The 9,761-nt window shown below is 37.9% G+C and overlaps 1 protein-coding gene and 1 long non-coding RNA gene across 2 annotated transcripts in view; both read left to right on the top strand.

Moving 5' to 3' along the window:
* The first annotated feature begins 26 nt into the window (after positions 1 to 26).
* On the top strand, positions 27 to 2,129 carry LOC144631561 (uncharacterized). The gene is made up of 3 exons (XR_013566765.1): positions 27 to 126; positions 908 to 977; positions 1,551 to 2,129. It is a non-coding gene; the product is annotated as an uncharacterized LOC144631561 (long non-coding RNA).
* Positions 2,130 to 8,658: 6,529 nt separating this feature from the next.
* LOC144631558 (uncharacterized) overlaps positions 8,659 to 9,761 on the top strand; it is a 102,878-nt gene continuing 101,775 nt past the window's right edge. The window contains exon 1 of the mRNA XM_078490011.1: positions 8,659 to 9,718. The gene's annotated coding sequence lies outside the window, so the exon portion shown is untranslated. The remainder of the gene's footprint in view (positions 9,719 to 9,761) is intronic.

The following is a 9,761-nucleotide window of genomic DNA, read 5'->3' as shown; positions in this document are numbered from 1 at the left end:
AGCCAAGGCCAAGGTCTTGATTGGGGCTTTATATTGCGGTGCCTGAAACGCGCCAAGTTCAAATCAGCAAACACTTCGGAAATAAGTTTTTATTCTCAAGATAGAACGGAGTTGAAAAAACTCGAGGTAAGACACTTCCTTGCTACTTCATGTCGCTCGATAGGATTTACTAATTTATTTCAAAAGACACAACAAATGAAAACGGTCAAGTCAAATGTACATGTAAATGTATATTTGACTGATATCGCAGCTAGCCTATATCGAGGGTACCAAAGGGGGGTTCGTGATCCCGTTTCACGCACAAGTTTTAACCAAATTCACGTGTCACGTATACTTGAAACAGCAGAATTCACGGATCACGTTTCTTTTCTAACTATTTTTCACGCGTCACAGTCTAATTTTTGCCCTATTTTCACGCGTCACGGACTAATTTTTGCCCTTTTCACGTGTCACGCATAAACCCTTTGCCCCCCTCTATATCGTTTGTGATTCCTTCTAGTCATATCTATACACTGTTAAGCTTTAGCACATAGGCCTTCAACGTCGTTTGAAAAAATGTTATACGTAGGGGCAGTGAAACGATGTTTCCATGTTACTCATCTCAGATGAAATTTAGAGTAGTGCGTAGCCTGTACTAGCATGCGAGGAGTTCCTTGTGTAATTTTGTAGTCTGTCGAGGTTAAAGCGAAAAAAAGAGCGCGTGTGGAAAAATGACCGTTAAGAATCTTTTTTCTTGCTCGCCGGCTCTTTCTTTGCTTGACGCTCGGCGGACTACAGAAACAAGGGACTGCTCCCTGTCTAGATGAATAGATGAAATCTACGTTGGCAAGTTCTATATTGTCTACAGTAGTTAGCTCTAGCTAGTACAGGGGCACTAGCAATACTTACTCCAATTTGTTTCTTACAGCAAACAAGAAGCTACAGCGAATCCTGCGAAGTCTCGTGAAGTCGGCTTAGCTTCCTAATCAGTGAACAAGGTAAAAACACAGTATTACCAGCTTTCTTTTCGCATTCGCTACCTACGATCGCAATATATACTGGCTTGCTCATGCCTGGCCACATATTTATTTACAAATTGATTTTTTTCATGCTGTTTTGCTCCACTCGTATAGCTTACTAGCCACAGGGCTTTCCTGTGTACCCACTGATAAAAAAAAAAAACGATTGTTAAAATAAAAGAAAAAGGTAGATATTTTTACTGTTAAAATAATTTTGTTGATTAAGCTCGAATCGGATAAGAAGTACGATTTCTCAGAACTTGTTTGCTCAAGCGTGAAAGTATCTTTCCTAGAAAGAGTCACGCAAGAAGCACGCGAAATTATCGCGAGATCACGTGCCCTCAACTTTGTCCCAAGGCCCTCATGTTGAAGGTCCTGGAGTTTCTGCGGTGGACTGGGCTGTTCTTGAACGATTTTTTCCTGCTGTAAAAAGTTTAATAAGTTCATTAATTAATCAGAGTCATTGCATCGAATTTTCCATGGAAAATATATATGAATTTCATTTTCAAAATTCTGATATTAATATTTGCATTTTTTTTTTCGTGTGCCTAGATCCGACGAAATGGTTTCCAAGATTTGTGAGCGGTTGTTGGAAAAAGTGTGGAGACCGTACGAACTTGAAAATGTTCCCGATATAGAAGGGATATATTGCATTGGTGTCCTGTCTGGCGTTCCACATAACCAATGGCAACTGTTGGGGGAGCCAACAGTTCTTTATGTCGGGCGTAGTAATGACGTTCATAGACGACTCGGCGAGCATAAACGCCAACACTTACAGATTGACGAGTTTGTTAAAGAGGAATTCGAGGAAAATGGCGGTGAAAATCTTCGCATAAAGTGGATCAAGGAGAAGAATGAAGAAACCGTCGAGATGGAATACATTAAATGTATTGCAGACAAATTACACCACTGGCCCAAGTTTAACATTAAGCATTGAAATTAGTAGCCTAGTGGAAGTAACAGTAGGTTTCAGATGGTCAGAGTCAGTAACCGTTCGTAACAATATTAAACCTCAACTTTTATGGTTCAGTTAACTTTTAATGAATTATATACAGCTACAGTGATTTTGCAAGTTTGTAACAGAGCAAGTTATGTATCGTGTTTTTTTTAATAAATTCAATTCTTGGTGAATGTGTGAACTTTGCTCCCACAAGCAATGCGTGATACACACTTAGGCGTTCATTTTTATTTTGCTTTGGATTAAGCGGCAGGTTGACAGAGTTGGCCAAAAATAGCACTCATGGAGAATTTGCGTATCCCTATTCACCCCCTCCAACACGCAGACTTCTCATATGGCCTTCTTGCGTTAGCTTTGACTATCGAGGAGATGTGTTGTGTGACCATTTGCATTCTGATAGTTTTTATTTGTCGAGGCGTGATCTATCATCTATGGAGCTTTCTAAAAATGGATGCAAGGATTGCCACCAATGCAATTCTTGATCCTCGATAAATATTGTTATAGCTTCCATGTACATTAGCGTCATAGTTATTTTTATTTCCTTAGGCCATCCCCTTTTTTCTCTGTTTAGCGTCGTCCGACCGACCCCGATTTTCGTGTTTTCAAAAAATTGTTATACAGAAGGTAATGAAAGCAATGACACATTATTTTAAATAATGGTTCATCCTTTTTGCGCTGCTCTCGTTTGATTTTAACCACGACGTCGAGTTTTCCTTCCTTCAGAAAAATATTTTTCTGGCCAATCAGGAGGAAGGAGTTCAAACGCTTCTGGAACTGGTTCGGTAAGACAAAGTGCCCAGGGGCTGTTACGCTCTTGTAAACTTTCGCCCGAAGATCCCGTCGTCCCGATAAGCTGCCCGTCGCACCCACCAACTGCCGCTGGGTCTCCGAGGATGGAGTTTATGATGAGTCATGGCAGCTTAAATAAGGAAGTTCTGCAATTGGTATGATTGGTTTTATTTTCATTTTGTCGCAGGGACTTGTCCCCGGAACAGTATTTAGTGCAGCGAACAGGCTCCCCAGCTCCCCAAACAATCGGTGCGCGAGCAAGCGAGTGTGTGGAGTAGGCATAAATAGATTGTGCTCGGCAACTTTTGAGCAACTTTTAGCGTTTTGAGCAACTTTTTGTAGTACCAGCAACCTAGGGCAACTTTTGCCTTCCTTGGCAACTTTTGAGCAACAAATTGATATAAAACCGATCCAAACCATAAAAGGTCGTTTCATTTTGAAGGATTTTTATCTTTTTTATCTTTTTTATCTATTTTTTATTTTTTATTATTTTTTTTTTTGTTTTTATCCATCATTGAAGTTAAGTTGAGTTTAAAAGCGCATATTGATTACAACGAAGTATTTATATTTCTCATGTAACAATGGCTTTTTGGCCTCTCTTAATGATTGTAAGAATATTTAATGAAAATCTTTAAATGACAACAAACAAACAAACACGTTGTGAGTATTTATCTAAAACAAAACGACTCTAGAGCGAGCAACTTTTCTAAATTTTGGTGGCAACTTTTTGATATTTGAGCAACTTTAGAGCAACTTTTGGGTAAATTGTGAAGCAACTTTTCCTGAATTTATTAGCACAATCTATTCATGCCTAGTGTGGAGCCTTCCCTTCTCTTCCTCAGGCCACGCTGGGCTCGCCCTTTTTTGCCGAATTTCCTTTTTTTCGCCCTATTGAACCCCTAGAGGGTCTGTTCACAGGCAAAACAGTATACAATAATAATAATAATAATAATAATAATAATAATAATAATAATAACAATAACAATAATAATAATAATAATAATAATAATAATAAAGATATTTTAGCAGGGAGCCCACGTGCACGTCACAAAAAGGTGGTTTTCAGTGGGGCCCTGCATAAAATAAATAACAAATATGATAAAAATGGTTAAAAAGTGAATATTAAAAATAGAAGATGAAAAAGTTAAATTTTAAAAAATGAATATAAGCAGGGGCGTAGCCAGCTTTTTGAAGAGTTGTAGGCCTGGTCGATCGCTAAGGATTTTTTGGGGGGAAGGGGGGTAGGTCCACCAAGGAGGGTCTTGAGATCAAGACTATAAACTTTCTCCTTCCGACTTTTTGGTGATTCGGTGTGTATTTCGACAGCTCCTAATTGATACATGAATAACAAGGAATTGCACCAATTTTCTCTCGTTCGTAGATAGACACACTTTTCTTTAACAGCACATGCCGCTGTGCGTTTGCCTATCAGCTTACTAACTACCGAGAAGGCTCCACAGTTTGCACTTGCTAGATGAGCCTTGATCTCATCAGGAAAGGGGAGTTGCAAGATGTATTATGCTAAGATATGTTAAAAATTGCTTTCTATTTCATTTTAAAAGTGCATCACCTTGAATTTTTGTCCACTGTAAATAAGAGTAAGCTGAAAAATTTGTAGGCCCGGGCCTACGGGCCTATAGGCTAGATACGCCCCTGATAAGAAATTAAAAAACTTATCAAATACTTCTAATCTGTCTTTTAAAAGTTAAAATGTCAAATGCGCTTTTTGCTTTGTCGGGTAAAATGTTCCATTCGTGAGCAGCTTGATTAATAAAACGGTTCTGGCCCCAGGAGCGACATGACTTGGGCCTACAAATGTCATTTCGTCCACGAGTATTATAATTATGAATGTCTTTAAAGCTATAAAAATTAAAATCCCAGTCAATCAAGCCATTTAATGCCTTAAAAAACAAAATTAATCTATGAAGTCTTCTTCTTTCCATTAAATTATCCCAGCCAAGCTGTTGGAGCGCCTCGGTAGCAGATGAATGCCTTGGCATATCGAGCACAATTTTGGCAGCTAAATTTTGCAGAACTTGGACTTTCTTCATAAGAGTCAAATTGGCTTTGTCTCCCCATGTGACATCCGCATAGTCTAACAGAGGTATTATAGTTGATTTAACGAAAAGTTCTCTGATATCGCGAGGGTACAATTGCGACCTGTCCCTACAATTAAATTTAACAGTTGGATTAGTAGGACGATTAAGTCCCCCTCATTTTCTTTTGGTTTCCGCGACAAAATTCTTTTTGGTGAAAATAGGACCGGTAGTTCTCACGGAGGGATTTGTCCCCGTGATTTGTTGATATCCCTCCAACATCCATCATCATATATGCATAGTCTGTCTTAGAACTAAGGAAGAAAGAGTTTAAAGCGTCTTTATCACATCCTTTACCCTCAGAATATTGAATAAATGAATACTGATTTTTTTTTGCAATATGTCTTACCTCTGCCATCGTGGGAAGCACGAAGTCATTCAACATGAACTAATTAACTGCCTGTCAATCTAAACAAAAGTTCCTGTAGTTTTAACCAATCATATCGAATCCTGACCTGGGAGATTTTTTCACTGGGTTCTAAATTTATACTGAGATTTAATGAAGGTAATGAAGATTTCAACAAGATTAGTTCGTTCGATTCTGGCAAAGGTAAGTCAAGATTATTTCAGTATGTTTCTTTTATTTGGGTAGCATAAAATATCGTGATTTTAAATCGTATATCTTGACTATTTTCGACTGTCTAAAGTCTTTATATGGGAAGTAGAATAACTCGAGTGGCAGAGTTTACCAGAGAAAGCTCTTTAGCTATTGCGATAAATTACCTAGGGTGCTTTCCGATGATTTGTCAGAACTGGCCGGCCGGGCCGATAGTTTTCATTGTAAAATGGGCCTTTTCCACGAAACTTTCCCACAAATCCACCATAACAATGTATAATATTTATGCATTGACTGATTTGACAGGACAAATCTGACTAACAACGGAATTCTGTTCTCGAATAAACTATAGGCTGGCCGGCCTTTCTGACAAATGGAAAGCATCCCTAGTCATGGCACGTGTATTTATGCCATTTGTCTGATCTTCTTTTTCTGATCTTGAAGTTTGCGTTGTCGAATTCTGGGGTAAGGATCAGGATACGAGCAATTTGTCCTCAGTAATAATAACTATAAATAGTATACATCGAACGCTGGGTAACTTTGATAAATTCATGTCATTTTGAATTGTCAGCTACTGTAGTAGAATGTTAGCATACAACTATTTGGTCCGTTTTAGTTGTTCGGTTAGTTGATCACAATGTCAATTTTTGTATCAACCATTTCTTCCGTAGGGAAAAATAAGGAGGACGCGTTTCACTTTCACGGTTTCGAACAGAACTATTTGGATTCGGAGTTTCCCTTCTGAGCGAGGTAAGAACTGTAGCAATGGTACGATTCTTCTTCCGTTTTAACTCACTTGGAACAATTTCTTATAAAACCTTTCAAAGTCAATTTCAGTAATGTGGTACGTTTAACTTTGCGTAGTTGTAATCTCGTAACAGTGAAACTGGCTAAAAAAGCAACATTCATTTGCTGTTGAACATGGAAACACGCGTTATTCGTCAGTGCTATTCTTTTCATGACCAGCATATTTATATTTTTAAGAACAAAGACAGCCTTTCAATACTGAAAGACATATTTGATTTTAAGAGATAGATGGAAAAGGTCGGCAAATGCGTGAAATCTTTTAATACTTACGAATTGAAAGCGAACAAAAGTAACAAAAAAGTTACAAAGGGAATGTGAAACTGACATGAATGTGATTTTAAATGGGTTCTTCCCAATTATGTGTGCATTCGCCCGTTGTTTAGTGATATTATTTTAGGTGTGTGTTCCTGCAACTGCTATTTTACTTTCTTTAGTTTAACCTTTCGATCAGCGTACCCCGCTTATTCTTTAATTGATGTAAAAACTCAGTCTCTATTTCTTAGATGGCCTCTAGAATTTGCCAAAATCTACTTGCTGAAGAATGGAGGTCTTACGCCGAAGATCTTGATAAAGCACCACAAGTTGAAGGCATTTATACAATTGGCTTCTTGCACCCATATGGAAGTGTTCGACACATTTACGTTGGACACTCAAGCAACATCCACAAGCGGCTTCAGAATCATAAACATAAAGACAAGCTGTTACTTAATGAGTTCATAAAACAACAATTCCGTCTAAATAATGGAAAAAACTTACGAATTAAATGGGTGGATGAGAATAATGGCGAATGTGTAAGAGGAGAATACCGTGATTGTATGTACACAGAACTCGGTTATTGGCCAGATTTTAACAAGGAACTTGAAAAACCATGCAACTAAGTCGCGACAGTTTTTTTCCAGGTTGACGATGGCTGTGATTTTGAGCGAGACATGTTTATTTGCCAAAGACCTTAAGTTGTGTTTTGTTCACTAACTTTATTTGATGTGACACTAAAATACTGTAGACTACAAATTATGCTGGCATTTGCGATTTTCAGCATCCGTTTTATATGCAAACACATTGAGAATAATGCTACGGTTTAGGAATAAAAAAAATCTCTCAAACGTCATTTACTCGAATACTTCACTGAATATAAAAAAATTGAGGCGCCGCTTTGGCCTACATTTTGTTGTTTTTAAGGATTTGTATTAGCAAATGCTACTAGTAAATAAAAAAACACTGATGTGTTATGTTTATATTTTTGAGAGTTTTTTATATAAAAGCGAGCAATTCCTAGAATGTTGTGGCAGTTTACATGCAAAAGACTTGAGTACTGCAGGCAAGTAAGGTGTATTATGAAATATTTCGCTGAACTGAAAATTACATTTTTGACAGCCTTTCACTTGTTCCTGTTACAAACATAGACTAAGACTTATAACTTATTATAAATGACTTCTGTGTACATTTATATTTTTTATATGAATCGATATCAGTGTTGATGAGATAACCTTGAGCGAGCATTGTAATTTTTCAGTTTTTGTTTGCTTCTTAGTCAATCACATACTTCAGCAATGTCTTTATATAAAGCTTTCGGCTAGCTAGCAGCTAGCCTATTAGTGAAATGTAATATATAATATTTTCTATTTTGTATCTAACGTTACAGAAGCAAGAAGAAAATATAATTCGTAAGGAGTTGGGCGTGCGTATTTTTATCGCGTGCGCCTCTGCAACTCGCCCTGATTGTTTTTGGTAGAAGACAATGAATTTTTTGCATTGCACACACTCAGCCTTTAGTTACCTGTATCTTTATGGCTTCTTCGACGCGTGCGGACCTGAAATGCAACAAGCTTGTACTGATGCAAATGTTCCCTCTGCTGATGAGTTCCCTCTACTCAGAAAAACTGAATCCGGTTGAAATATCCAGAACGCAATGTCTGGACAATCAGTCAGACTGCTACAGTAGACTAATACAGTAAGAACTGAAACGCGTTATAACTTCATTTGAATATTCAGATGACTTGCTTACAAGCATGTTGGGTGTTTTCGCCAAACCAAAGCACGATTTTTCTACGTTTTAAAAGAATTGCGCGCTGCAAAACAACAAGCTAAGCTTGCTGTTTGACGCAGCGTTACAGTTTCGACATCGATATACGGTGGCGTTTTCAGCCCGGTCATCAACTTCTTAGCAGGCCTTTCATACATTTGATCCTAAATTTCTCGGAAATGTCACACTCCAGGTATTTTCCGGATGAGCACTCTTTTATATAGGATGCAAACAAGGATCAAAATACAAGAAAAAATGCGCTTTAATTTTCACTCAAATCTTGCCCTTTACCTTCAGTTGCCTATTCGTTTATAATTGTCGCTTCCCTTTTGACGATTCCAAACATGCGCACAGCATATTAAAATTAATGGGTGGGTTATAAAATCTGATAACCACTGTAAACTGTCGTTGTGTCGTTGTGGCTTTCGCTCGCGATCTTCTAGTTCGAAGTTGTCCCTCGTTTTTCTGACGATGCGCGAGGGAAGTATACCACAGTGAAACTTCGAACAAAATGAGCCTCCACTTTTAGCTATAAAGAACAAATCTAACTGGAACCGACTATCAGAAGAGACGACGAGTTTTCTAAACCGGTTTGGTCGCATGCCAGCGGAAACATCCTTGGAAAAAGGAAGTCAACCAACATAACATAACTACCTGCCAATCAAAGTTATAGCCTCAAGCTTTTAACCAATCAAATTTAAACCTAGTCAGGAAGAGGTTTCTGAATGGCCTCTAAATTTAAGTTGACATAAAAATATTCTGTGACGTAATGAAGGCAATGATAGGTATTTGTTGCAAACGCGTCGGGGAGCTGACTTCAGTTGGGTTACGCCCTTGGTTGAGGTAAGCATATATTGTTTCGTAACGTTTTACAGTAGTATTTTTATTTGGGCAAATCATCGTCCCCGTTAAGACTAGTGTAATCTTGATATATCTCAGCCTGTCTGAATCCCTTTATTGGGAGTAAATGTATCGAAGAGCAAAAGATGCAAAGTTCCTTTGATAAATTATCTGTTTACTAGCACGTGTACGAGCAAAATTTTATGGTCGCCATTTTTTGATGTAGATGCGTATTAACTCGTATTATTGCGAGTTGCCTTGCCTTCTTTTTTTTGAGGGGGGGGGGGGGTATTGTTAAAAATCTCATTATATTAGTCTTTTTCTAGTTCTGTCCTGTTTCTTTGAAATGTGAGTTTGCTCAGTGTTATGTAAAAGTCTGGTGAAGCAACCTTTCGCCTCTGACACTGAGCTATACAAATCGGGTATAACTTCGATCAAATGTCAGTGGCATAACTAAACATTTAAGTCATCAATGTTACATTTTTATTACATTTATATGCCATTCTTTACTTTTCTTAATCAGCTGGCAAAAACTCAGCGCAAAGTCATTATTGAATTACCTTTTCTTTCGTAGTTAAATCTAAGACGTAGGCCTCGTGGTTTGCACGCGGAATCAAACAAGTCTAAGCTGATCGTTACTCTGTTAGCGAGGTAAGTCAGTAGCGATGCTTTTATCATATATAATTTCGTACTC

The sequence above is a fragment of the Oculina patagonica genome, chromosome 12 (genome assembly GCF_052425735.1).
Source record: "Oculina patagonica isolate OP01 chromosome 12, crgOcupat, whole genome shotgun sequence".
Classification (NCBI taxonomy): Eukaryota; Metazoa; Cnidaria; class Anthozoa; order Scleractinia; family Oculinidae; genus Oculina; species Oculina patagonica.
The sequence above is the reverse complement of the archived record's forward strand: the minus strand, read 5'-3'. Positions and strand labels throughout refer to the sequence as shown.